This window comes from Schistocerca piceifrons, chromosome 7 (assembly GCF_021461385.2).
Source record: "Schistocerca piceifrons isolate TAMUIC-IGC-003096 chromosome 7, iqSchPice1.1, whole genome shotgun sequence".
NCBI classification, from domain to species: domain Eukaryota; kingdom Metazoa; phylum Arthropoda; class Insecta; order Orthoptera; family Acrididae; genus Schistocerca; species Schistocerca piceifrons.
The window spans coordinates 81144611-81158766 of record NC_060144.1 but is presented as its reverse complement, the minus strand read 5'-3'; positions in this window follow the sequence as shown (position 1 = coordinate 81158766).

The window sequence follows — 14156 nt, the reverse complement described above, 5'->3', positions numbered from 1 at the left end:
GGAGTGCTAGTTCTGCAAGGTTCGCAGGAGAGCTTCTGTAAAGTTTGGAAGGTAGGAGACGAGATACTGGCAGAAGTAAAGCTGTGAGTGCCGGGCGTGAGTCGTGCTTTGGTAGCTGAGATGGTAGAGCACTTGACCGCGAAAGGCAAAGGTCCGGAGTTCGAGTCTCGGTCGGCGCACACGGTTTTAATCTGCCAGGAAGTTTCATATCAGCGCACACACCGCTGCAGAGTGAAAATCTCATTCTGTAACATTACAGCTTGCATGTGAACGTCTTAAGTGACATAGTTACGTTTTTTATTCATTGCTAATACTTCTTAGTCACTATGCAGGCCTAACTGCAAAATTGCCTTTTTGTAGGGTGAATCCGATCATGCAAGTATACACAAAGGTCGGAAATCTAACTACAAACCTGAATTTCTTCTAAATGCGGTGAAAGCTGCCAAATCAGTAAAATTAAGCATCCGGAAAGCTTCAGAGCAATACGCCGTTCCCAGACATACTCAAGGAAAGGAACAAATACAAAATAGGCGGTCAACCAGCGTTAACGAATAGTGAGTAAAAAAGCCTGGTTGAAGAACTATTGTGTTATTCGAAATGGGGGTTTCCTGTGAGGAATAATGACGTTAGGGACATTGTACAGGCATCTCTCGATCAAGTGTGGAGGACTGAAAAAAGATTCCGTGACAATCGACATGGGCACGAGTGGGTAAAATCTTTTCTGAAAAGAAATAAAGGACTAACGGTTAGAGTAAGTGAAAATGTGAAGAGGACAAAGGCAGCAATTACGCGAGAAACAGTGACTGAGTATTTTAAAGGCTTTGAAGTGACCTTGAGTGGTGTCTCTCCCTCCAACATTGTAAGCTATGACGAGACAAAACTTTTGTGACGATACTGGACAAGTGAAAATAATAGTGAAGCGAGGCATAAGGCATCCTAAAAGGATAGTGGATAGTTCTAAGTCAAGTATCAGTCTGATAGCAGCAGCTGCCAACGACTCAGTCCTCCCACCATACACAGTTTATAGGGCAAAACACCCCTACTATACTCGGACTGAAGGGGGCATAACTGGTGCAGGTAATAATAGGAATCAAAGTGGCTGGTTTGACCTAACAATGTTTGAATCATGGTTTGTTGAAAGTCTTGCCTTATGCCCGGCAGCTAGAGGGACCCAAAGTGATTATAGGTGACAATCTCTCGAGTCATTTGTCATATGACGTAATTAAACTGTGCCAGGAACATGACATTAAATTTGTGTTTCTACCACCTAATTCTACTCATTTGTGTCAGCTACTTGATGTTACCTTTTTTAGACCTTTAAAATTTGCTCGGATAAATGTGCGAGATGATTGGAAAAGGAAGAACAGAGGAGTGGCGGCAAAATCCGAATTTCCTAGACTGTTGAAAAAAACCTTTGGAAATATAACTATCACGTCCAAATCAAATGTAATATATGGGTTCAGAAAAGCAGGAGTTTTTCTTTCTGTCCCGATAAAGTCATTTCACAGATTCCAGAGGCAACCGATAACAATGCACATGGCACCAGCTCATCACAAGTTTCTTGGGCAGCAGCCTTCGAAATGCAATTGAAACAGGTTCGCTCTAATGGATAGAAAAAAAAAAAAAAAAAAAAAAAACGCGCCACGCAAAGCGTTTAGCATTAACTCCAGGAAAAGGAACTGCTATCAGCGACTTCAATGAGAATGATAGTGACGGGGCTGCAAGCAGGGAGTTCCTATCCGGAACATCTAACAATGATCTAGAACAGCACGAGTCAAATGAAAATCAAGAAAAGTGGACGAGGAGAACGATAAAGATTGGCATGAATTTAAAGCAAATGATTTCACCATAGTAAAATTTCCTACGACAAAAAGGTCTAGGTTTTTATTGGTAAAATTGAAAGCACATTTCATGGCACCTATGAAATGACAAAAGAAAGTTCTTGATGGTAATGCTTACTTTGTCTTTTGAGAAATTGACGATGCAACTGAGATAGTAAGAGCCCAAGTTATTAAAAAAGTTGTTCCAGAACATAGAAGGCGAGGTAAATTTATTTTTGAATGGGTAGTTGATTATAACATTAAGTACTTTTCACACTGATTATGATATACAATAGCGAAAAATTTATATTTGTTTGTCAAATTCCGTGAATTCGAGTGTTTTTATAGCAAAAATCTCAAACTTACTGCGCTTGTAAAAATTTGTTTGGTCTAGAAATTGTAAAATTTTGCTGCAAATACAGCAATATGTTTTTTAAAAATCAAAATATTGATCGAATTCACTCCACTGGAAGTCTGATTCCATTCCTGCATAAGCCAAAACATTACGAACACTTCCTTCATAACGTGTTGATTCACCTTTGGAACACAACACGAACTATTTTGCGTGTCGTGGATACGACAAAACGTCGGCAGGTATCCGGAAGTATGTGGCGCCAGATGTCAGGTCAAGTAGTTCACGTAAATTATAGGCTGGTGCTGTGTGAGCAAGGAGTGGCTCCCGATAACGTCCCAGAAGTGTTCCATCGGGTTCAGATCGGGCGAATATGGTGGCCAAGACATCGACGAGCGTTCTTTATCGTACTCCTCACACGTCTGTAGCACAATTCTTGCCTTATGACACTAGCAGTTATCATGCTGCAAGCTGACACCACTATCGGGGAAAACGTCAAGCATGAATGGATGCGGATGGTGCATAATAATGATCACGTAGTCTACACTTGTCACGGTGCCCTTGATTACACCACAGATCCCATAGAAGGCCAGGTGAATGTCCAACATAACTCAATATTACTCCAACCAGTTTGTTTCTGAATGGTCTCAGCAGCCGATCGCCTGGATGACGATGTATCTGGACACAATTATAGACTTGATAAAATAACAAACGTGATTCATTCGACCAGGCGACGCATTTCCATTGATCCACTATCCAATCTCATTGATCCCTTGCCTGCTGCAATCGTAACTGACGATGCCATTGGGTTAATAGCTGAACACGCAAGGGTCATGTGCTGAGGAGTCCCATTTGCTGTGCGGTGTGCTGCAAAACACTTGTCTCTGCTCTAGCATTGTACTCGGTGGTCAAATAGTCTACAAATCGCAGCCTATTCAGCTTTAAAGACCTACCAAGCCTCCAATCTCTTCGCTCTTTAATGAATTATCACCTTCCTTCACCTACTTTCTGTAGATGTTTACGACACTGGCAACCAAACAGCTGATCAGATTCGCCGTTTCCGATATTCTCCGTTCCATAAGAATCTGCCCTTGTCAAAATCGTTTACGCCAATGGATTTTCGCATTTGCGGCCTGCAGCTTTGCTAGAATGATACCACACTCGTCTCTGCTCAGCTTTTATTCTTTTCTTACTGCATCGTGTGCCCAAAGCTCCAGCAGATGGTGTTCTGTTTCGCAATATGCAGTGGTCATACTACACTATCCAGTCACTTTAACGCGACCAGCAGTAAAACACCTGAATAACCACACTTTGCAGCACAGACCGCTGCGAGACATACTGGGAGAGAGCCAATGAGCTCATGGAAAGTGCCAACAGGGACGTGGAGCTACGCAAACCCCAGTGCTACAGAAAGATGCACAGGTTCCTATACTGAGAATCCATGGCGCAAACAGTCTGATCGAGATTGCCCCACAGATTCTCGATTTCATTTAGATACAAGGAGTTTGATGACTAAGAGAGTAGTCATCCTGGTGCTCGTCGAATCATGCATGAGCACTGCGAGCTGTGTGACCCGCTGCATTGTCCGGCACGTCGAGGCCATTGAGCAGAGAATATACATACTGCATGTAGAGATGGACATGCTTCCGATGGATTGCTGCACACTTGTGTTGATCCGTCGTGCCTTCTAGAATGAGGAGATCACATAGGAAATGACAAAAACAAAATCATTCCCCAGACCATAACGTTTCCTCTTCCGGCACGGACCCTTCCGACGATTGTCGCAGTGTGCTTGCTTTCAGGCGTTTCACACTGTACACGCGAGTGGCCTCTTGTTTGATGGAGAGTAAAACACGATTCTTCTGGAAAGGCCACCTGTCGCCACTCGGTGGATGTCCAGATGCAGTGTTGGCTTGCAAATTCCAGCCTCTGTCGCCGATGAGTACCTGTCAGCATCGGTACATGAACCCGGCGCCTTCTGCTGAGCCCATACACAGCAATGTTCGCTGAGCTGTCTATTCGTCAGTATACATCTCTGCTGCCGTTCACCCCTATCATTTATGGCCCATGGTTAGGTTTTCCAAGTCCAAAAATAGAAATGATGGACACAGCATTTTATTTATCCGGACATTTTGCTCAAAAACTCGGACTAACAATTTTAATTAAAAATAGAGACGAGTATTTTCAGTCGATTGGTAATAATCAATTACAGTCCGTTTTTCGCTTGAGGACAACGTTGAACGTGCTTAAACTAAGAGAAATTAAAAAAAAAAAAGTCTTTAAGTAGCCTCATGATTAGTTATGATAGAAACCAATTGCTCAGACATCTTCCTAAGACAATCATACGTCAAAATAATATAAAAGTTCTTCATTAAACAAGACAAACATGTATTAATGTAATGAAAAACTGAAAGGTATTCATTTACTTCTGTCGCAAGCTGGGTGGATTGTACTTGTGATCTCTTTATCGTGTTCTTGTTAGTAGTGTGAATAAGATACACATAACGTATAAGTCTGTCCAACATTTTATTTAGACAAGAAGTTATTTTTAGCTTGCATAACAGCAGAAAAAACATTACGTAATATTCTCAGTGCCACGAATGTTACCAGTTTTTTGGCAACTAGGTGAAGAAACAGTAACAGTAAGAAGAATACTAAAAAAGTCAAAGCAAACTATTAAATTCATGGAGCACACCTGCAGCAGCAAGGAGAAAGTGTCTCACAGCACTCCTGGTGGTCAGCGTGTGAACCCTGTTCACATACGCCAGCTGATCACGTGATTAACCGACATCTGTTTCGGTTGACACCCGATGTTGCTACACCAGATCCCTTTGGGAAAGTGGAGTGCCTCCCTTGGATGATTCCGGAAGTGATGTCCCTGAAGTGTGCTGGGAACTGTACCCGTTGTCTGGAACACGTTTGCCATTCAATTGGAGCCGGTGATGGTGCCGGTGGAGGTTGCTGGGTAGTGTGCAGAGGTTTCGCCTGATTACTTTGCAGATGTGAATGTGAAGACTCTAGTAGGATGGACGCTGATTTCACTCTATCAATGGAAATAATATTCATCTTGTTATTGACAATGATATAAAATGTTTTGTCACCCCTAATGATGACACGATGTGGACCAGTACTTGGCAGTGTTAGTGATGGTTTGACGCCCTCTACTCGCAACATTAGGTGTGTACAGGATCATAACTCTTGAGGTACGAATGTTTGCAATGTACCATGGCACGATGCTTGTCGTGTTCAGATCTCTGCCAGCCTTTCTCTGAGATGGACGACAAATACCGGTGCGTTAACATCATCCAACGACCTTGCGTGCGGGTCCATGAACTCACCAGAAAGCCGTAGGACTTCTCCATACACCAGCTCTGCCGGTGAGCCTTCTATATACAGTTTATACATGTTGCGTAGGCCGAGCAAAAGCAGTGGTAATGTGGAGGTCCATTGTGATTCAGGGCACATTACGGCGGCTTTAAGAGATCAGTGCCCGTGTTCAGTCATACTGTTACTGGCAGTTTTCAATTTTAGATTTTACATCTTACTTGTAAATCGGGAAACAACCTGATGCAATTACATCATTTACTGCTGTGGCCATGGCATCAAATATGTTGCCTATGCACTTTTTCAGTGTACTGATATACAATCCATCATAGTCCGCTGACTTTGTATCTTTTAATGACCTTATTACATTTTTGATTTCCTTGCTATCGGTTGGGGCCAAGTATACGCTTTGTTTGATTTGAAAGCCCTTATATCTAGACTGAAGATTCTTAAAATGGTCATTGACAGATTTTCCAACAGAAGAAAAGTACTCATTAAAAACATTTGCAATCTGACATTGACATTTCATGATATGCCCTGTATGGTTTATAATAAAATCACTAGCTGATCTGTCCTTACAATCCCTAAAGCTATTTATTACTTTCCAAACAGCTAATCCAGTGTTAGTAGAGTTTCTTAGCATCGTGGCTACATATTTACTTTTAGTTTCTAGCAGCAGATCTTTATAATAATCATGATAGTTCTTAAATTCTACCTTTAGTCTATTATTATTTTATTATTTAGCATTGTATACTGGAAAAGTCTAATTTTCTCTCTTGCTGCTTTTACTTCATGATTTATCCAGTTATGTTTTGTATCTTTGGGGTCATTTACTGTAAAGATCACATGCGACATTGAAGCAATAATAAAAACTGATGCAAATTCACTGAAAGTAATGCTGTTTTTTTTCACCATATTTTAAGCTTTTCAGCAAACTGTTGAGATCTACAACATTGTCATCATTGGCCATTCTTTTTGTCACATGTTGTCTCTCTTTTCTGTTGACATGAAGATTTTCAGCTTCTATCAATTCCTGTATTGCGTGATGGTCATAAATGGCAAGCTTCAGAACTGATAAACTGCATGTAAAGTGGAACACGTTAGTTATAATGTTGTCAATGCATGATTTTATACTATTGACCTCTCTAGTGGGTTCATTTATCAGAAATGTTAAATTGAGCAAGTAATAGCATTATTTTTTTGGATATAGAGTCATTGGTCAGCAAGTTAATGTTTATATCACCAGTTAGTATTATGTTAACCCAGCCTTTTTTATTGCAGTGTTTACTGTCAATGTCGATAAGCAGGTCATTAAGAACATCAAAGAAAATAATGGCTGCTAGTTCTATTACACCCTCACTGCTGAAAGCACCTACATTTATTACACTATAATTACTACCATTGGCTGCAAAGATAGCTACCTCACCACCACGTTTCTCTTTTCTACTGAAGGTGGAGCAAAAGATCATGGAGAGTGGCTTACATGCACTAGTTAGCTCATCTGTGTACCAGTGTTCACTTATAACTAAAACATCAGGGTTATCAATTGCTGCAATGGTATCAAACTCATTCTGCTTATTATTAAGCCTTTGAAAGTTCTGCTGAATTGATTTGAGTGTGAGTTTGCATTGTTGAACCCTTGATGGACGTGTTACCCTACCAGACTGATTGTTTTTTTAGACTACACGGGTTCCACTATATGATATTACTGCTGAGTTTCTCCTGCTGGAGCATACAGAGAGATTTAGAGCTACCAGGCTATCCAGCAGGGTTTACAAGTTTTCCTGGCTTGTCAGCAGTAGTTGTTTGTGTGGCAGGTCCTGTTTGGGTGGGTTGTGCCATTCCATAGCAATGCACTTATTTACACTGCTTTGTGTAATGTTTTGTCTGATTTCATCAATAATTAATTTACTCACAGTCTTTTTACCTCTCTTATTCATGTGCATACCATGAGTTGTGTTCAGGTCTCTATCTAGGTTACTGATATTTACAAAAGACACATTGTGAAATTTATTAAATATTGTTTTAAGCCTATCATTTGTTTTATACACTTCCAAGTTCACAATAGATTGGTTCATTAGATCATGCCTTTGTGGAATGTTAACAACAATTACTTTAGTGCCAGTCAATTTACTGAGTGTTACTTTCATGTGCCTGACGTGTCATTTGCTTGATTTTTAGCCACATCATGGCATGATGGTAGAGAGATGGTACCAGTAATTGATTAGTGGCTGATAATTAGTGAGATAATGATGGTTTGGATGTGGTAGATTAAAATGATTATGACTTGGAAATGAGTGTTCTCAGTCCTTTAGCAGCAACAAGGACCGCCTACTTTTCCATTTTCCTTCCTATGAATCTGCAGTTTTTCTGCACTTGGACCAGGTATGAAGCTTCTTTGAATTGGTATATTGCATGCCAGAGAATGAGTGATACGGCATGATGGTGGAGAGATGGTACCAGTAATTGATTAGTGACTATGATTAGTAAGATAGTGATAGTTTGGTTGTGATAGATTGAAATGGTAATATCTTGAAAATGAGTGCTCTCAATCCATTAGCAGCAACAAGGACAGCCTATTTTTCCAGGCTTCATTCCAGTTATATATCTCAAGGTTCTGGATGTGCAGTTTTCAAGACATATGTCAGTAAAGATAAAAATTGGTTGCCAGTAGAACACTACTGTCAGGTACATTCAGCGAAGCTTTCACTCCACTGAAAGTAAATTTGACAAACTTTACAGAGTTGAATGTAATGACTTGTTTCTTTCATGAACTACTAATTGAAATCCACCTGTGTTTACTGGATGAGTAGTGTAGTTCTATGTTATGCTAAATAAACATTAAAATTTGTTTTTATGCGCTCAAAAAAATTTCAGTGAATACAGACATTGCAACTGCTGCTGACTTGTGCTTAATTTATCAAATAGTACTGTTGACCTAGTACTTTTCAAAAATGTTGGTTGCTGTACCCTTTATGTGCTGCATAGTTAGATAACTGATGCTAGGTTGTGATGTTGTTTGGTTTTTAAATAAAAAATTATGACTGCTATAAGAAAATCTCATCTTTCCACTTCTTGTAGCTGAAAAGTGTAAGACAGAAAGCATAATTCATAACCAGTTACATAATCACATACATAAAATGGAAATGAAAACATTGTTTTTCAAGAAGCATACTCTTCTTTATGATCAAAACTCATTCCAACATATTACCAATTTCCTGGGCTATGCTACAGATAAGGAGTACAGCAATAAATGTTTTGGTAACGGTACCAAAGAACACTTAAGTTACACCGTGGAGTGCCCATGTTATGACATGGAAACTGAGAACAACAGTAGTGCTCCTAGTTATCTGGCAGTGAACATCAGCTAGGGAAAAATACGATGTGAAAATCTGTTTCTTTCCTTGCAAAATATGAGTATTACATTATAGTTTTTTCTTTTCACTTCATGTGTGTGCTTCATATTCTAATGGTGAAGTGTATGCCTGTAAACTTTGTAAACTTATTTGTGAACTTGCAAAGTAATAAATTCCAGAAATCTAAGTCACAAACTAAGATTAACCTCTTGTAGCTATGATTCACAGCCATGCAAACTTCTGTAAATGACATAGTGATCACCTTTCAACTATAAAATTATTTATTTGTAAGACCAAATATTGCAATTTTGACCATGTTACCATTATGAAGTGAAAACTATTGTGCCTTAGTGCATGTCAGAACTTCAACACCAGACAGATATTGCCTACAGAAAAATTAAAGAGACCTTTGGAGAAAAGAGAACACTTGTATGAATATCAAGAGCTCAGATGGAAACCCAGTTCTAAGCAAAGAAGGGAAAGCAGAAAGGTGGAAGGAGTATATAGGTGGTCTATACAAGGGCGATGTACTTGAGGACAATATTATGGAAATGGAAGAGGATGGGCGATACGATACTGCGTGCAGAGTTTGACAGAGCACTGAAAGACCTGAGTCGAAACAAGGCCTCTGGAGTAGACAACATTCCATTAGAACTACTGACAGCCTTGGGAGAGCCAGTCCTGACAAAACTCTACCATCTGGTGAGCAAGATGTATGAGACAGGCGAAATACCCTCAGACTTCAAGAAGAATGTAATAATTCCAATCCCAAAGAAAGCAGGTGTTGACAGATGTGAAAATATCTACAATAAGCCACAGCTCCAAAATACTAACGCGAATTCTTTACAGACGAATGGAAAAACTGATAGGAGCCGACCTCGGGGAAGATCAGTTTGGATTCCGTAGAAATATTGGAACACATGAGACAATACTGACCTTATCACATATCTTAGAAGAAAGATTAAGGAAAGGCAAACCTACGTTTCTAGCATTTGTAGACTTAGAGAAAGCTTTTGACAGTGTTGAGTGGAATACTCTCTTTCAAATTCTAAAGGTGGAAGGGGTAAAATACAGGGAGCAAAAGGCTATTTACAATTTGTACAGAAACCATACGGCAGTTTTAAGAGTCAAGGGGCATGAAAGGGAAGCAGTGGTTGGGAAGGGAGTGAGACAGGGTTGTAGTCTCTCCCCGATGTTATTCAAGCTGTATATTGAGCAAGCAGTGAAGAAAACAAAAGAAAAATTCGGAATAGGTATTAAAATCCATGGAGAAGAAATAAAAACTTTGAGGTTCGCCGATGACATTGTAATTCTGTCAGAGACAGCAAAGGACTTGGAAGAGGAGTTGAACGGAATGGACAGCGTCTTGAAAGGAGGCTATAAGATGAACATCAACAAAAGCAAAATGAGGATAATGAAATGTAGTCGAATTAAGTCGGGTGATGCTGAGGGAATTAGATTAGGAAATGGGATGCTTAAAGTAGTAAAGGAGTTTTGCTATTTGGGGAGCAAAATAACTGATGATGGTCGAAGTAGAGAGGATATCAAAAGTAGACTGGCAATGGCAAGGAAAGCGTTTCTGAAGAAGAGAAATTTGTTAACATTGAGTATTGATTTAAGTGTCAGGAAGTCATTTCTGAAAGTATTTGTATGGAGCGTAGGCATGTATGGAAGTGAAACATGGACGATAACTAGTTTGGACAAGAAGAGAATAGAAGGTTTCGAAATGTGGTGCTACAGAAGAATGCTGAAGATTAGGTCACATAACTAATGGGGAGGTATTGAATAGAACTGGGGAGAAGAGGAGTTTGTGGCACAACTTGACAAGAAGAAGGGACCAGTTGGTAGGACATGTTCTGAGGCATCAAGGAGTCACAAATTTAGCATTGGAGGGCAGCGTGGAGGGTAAAAATCGTAGAGGGAGACCAAGAGATGAATACACTAAGCAGATTCAGAAGGATGTAGGTTGCAGTAAGTACTGGGAGATGATGAAACTTGCACAGGATAGAGTAGCACGGAGAGCTCCATCAAACCAGTCTCAGGACTGAAGACCAAAACAACAACAACAACGGAATCAATTCTTCCGGTCCAGATTGTATACCAGTTAGGCTCCTGTCAGAATATGGTGATACAATAGCTCCATACTTAACTATCATAAACAACCGTTCGCTCGACGAGAGATCCATACCCAAAGAGTGGAAAGTTGCACAGTTCACAACAATATTGAAGACAGGTAGTAGGAGTAATCCACTAAATTACAGGCCCACACATTAAGTCGATATGCAGCAGAATTTTGGAACATATATTGTGCTTGAACATTATGAACTCCCTCGAAGAGAACGGTACGTTGACGCACAGTCAACACGGATTCAGAAAATATCGTTCTTCTAAAACATTACTAGGTCTTTCCTTACACAAAATGTTGAGTGCTACCGACAAGAGATTTCAAATTTATTCCGTATTTGGAGATTTCCAAGATACTGCATACTCCTGTAGTAGCTTGTCGAGATGGTGTGAAGGCAGAAGACTCAACAGCAACACAGAGGATGGCAAGAGTGATGGTTCCAGCTTACAGTTGGTAAGGCGGTGACAGAACTGCCCCAGTAGTGCAGACACAGGCACACAGGCACCCAGCACACAAGTTGAACAGCACGCTGATGGGCAGATCAGGGAAGACCAGCCAATTCCCCATCTACAGTCACTCACCATTGTGACTGGCAGGAGGGTGGCTCGTAGATCACCACTTCCCTCCATGGCCGGACGGCTGCAGACTTGCAGTAGTGGACCCCAAGTTGGCGGGAGTTTGTAGACAGTTGTTAAATTCAAAAGAGTATCCTGCAACGTAATAGTGCTGGTCTTCCATCGTTATCAGTGATGCAGGTGGGATGACATCACTTTGAGAATGAGCTTGAGGAAGGCGGAGGCTTACAGCAGTCGATGATGTGATTGATCCCCCCCCCCCAGGAAGTTTCATATCAGCGCACACTCCGCTGCAGAGTGAAAATCTCATTCTGGAAACATCCCCCAGGCTGTGGCTAAGCCATGTCTCCGCAGTATCCTTTCTTTCAGGAGTACTAGTTCTGCAAGGTTCGCAGGAGAGCTTCTGTAAAGTTTGGAAGGTAGGAGACGAGATACTGGCAGAAGTGAAGCTGTGAGGGCCGGGCGTGAGTCGTGCTTCAGTAGCTCAGATGGTAGAACACTTGCCCGCAAAAGGCAAAGGTCCCGAATTCGAGTCTCAGTCGGCGCACACAGTTTTAATCTGCCAAGAAGTTTCATATCAGCGCACACTCCGCTGCAGAGTGAAAATCTCATTCTGGAAACATCCCCCAGGCTGTGGCTAAGCCATGTCTCCGCAGTATCCTTTCTTCCAGGAGTGCTAGTTCTGCAAGGTTCGCAGGAGAGCTTCTGTAAAGTTTGAAAGGTATGAGACGAGATACTGGCAGAAGTGAAACTGTGAGGGCCAGGCGTGAGTCGTGCTTCAGTAGCTCAGACGGTAGAGCACTTGCCCACAAAAGGCAAAGGTCCCGAATTCGAGTCTCAGTCGGCACACACAGTTTTAATCTGCCAAGAAGTTTCATATCAGCGCACACTCCGCTGCAGAGTGAAAATCTCATTCTGGAAACATCCCCCAGGCTGTGGCTAAGCCATGTCTCCGCAGTATCCTTTCTTCCAGGAGTGCTAGTTCTGCAAGGTTCGCAGGAGAGCTTCTGTAAAGTTTGGAAGGTAGGAGACGAGATACTGGCAGAAGTAAAGCTGTGAGGGCCGGGCATGAGTCGTGCTTTGGTAGCTGAGATGGTAGAGCACTTGACCGCGAAAGGCAAAGGTCCCGAGTTCGAGTCTCGGTCGGCGCACACGGTTGTAATCTGCCAGGAAGTTTCATATCAGCGCACACACCGCTGCAGAGTGAAAATCTCATTCTGTAACATTACAGCTTGCATGTGAACGTCTTAAGTGACATAGTTACGTTTTTTATTCATTGCTAATACTTCTTAGTCACTATGCAGGCCTAACTGCAAAATTGCCTTTTTGTAGGGTGAATCCGATCATGCAAGTATACACAAAGGTCGGAAATCTAACTACAAACCTGAATTTCTTCTAAATGCGGTGAAAGCTAACAAATCAGTAAAATTAAGCATCCGGAAAGCTTCAGAGCAATACGCCGTTCCCAGACATACTCAAGGAAAGGAACAAATACAAAATAGGCGGTCAACCAGTGTTAACGAATAGTGAGTAAAAAAGCCTGGTTGAAGAACTATTGTGTTATTCGAAATGGGGGTTTCCTGTGAGGAATAATGACGTTAGGGACATTGTACAGGCATCTCTCGATCAAGTGTGGAGGACTGAAAAAAGATTCCGTGACAATCGACATGGGCACGAGTGGGTAAAATCTTTTCTGAAAAGAAATAAAGGACTAACGGTTAGAGTAAGTGAAAATGTGAAGAGGACAAAGGCAGCAATTACGCGAGAAACAGTGACTGAGTATTTTAAAGGCTTTGAAGTGACCTTGAGTGGTGTCTCTCCCTCCAACATTGTAAGCTATGACGAGACAAAACTTTTGTGACGATACTGGACAAGTGAAAATAATAGTGAAGCGAGGCATAAGGCATCCTAAAAGGATAGTGGATAGTTCTAAGTCAAGTATCAGTCTGATAGCAGCAGCTGCCAACGACTCAGTCCTCCCACCATACACAGTTTATAGGGCAAAACACCCCTACTATACTCGGACTGAAGGGGGCATAACTGGTGCAGGTAATAATAGGAATCAAAGTGGCTGGTTTGACCTAACAATGTTTGAATCATGGTTTGTTGAAAGTCTTGCCTTATGCCCGGCAGCTAGAGGGACCCAAAGTGATTATAGGTGACAATCTCTCGAGTCATTTGTCATATGACGTAATTAAACTGTGCCAGGAACATGACATTAAATTTGTGTTTCTACCACCTAATTCTACTCATTTGTGTCAGCTACTTGATGTTGCCTTTTTTAGACCTTTAAAATTTGCTCGGATAAATGTGCGAGATGATTGGAAAAGGAAGAACAGAGGAGTGGCGGCAAAATCCGAATTTCCTAGACTGTTGAAAAAAACCTTTGGAAATATAACTATCACGTCCAAATCAAATGTAATATATGGGTTCAGAAAAGCAGGAGTTTTTCTTTCTGTCCCGATAAAGTCATTTCACAGATTCCAGAGGCAACCGATAACAATGCACATGGCACCAGCTCATCACAAGTTTCTTGGGCAGCAGCCTTCGAAATGCAATTGAAACAGGTTCGCTCTAATGGATAGAAAAAAAAAAAAAAAAAAA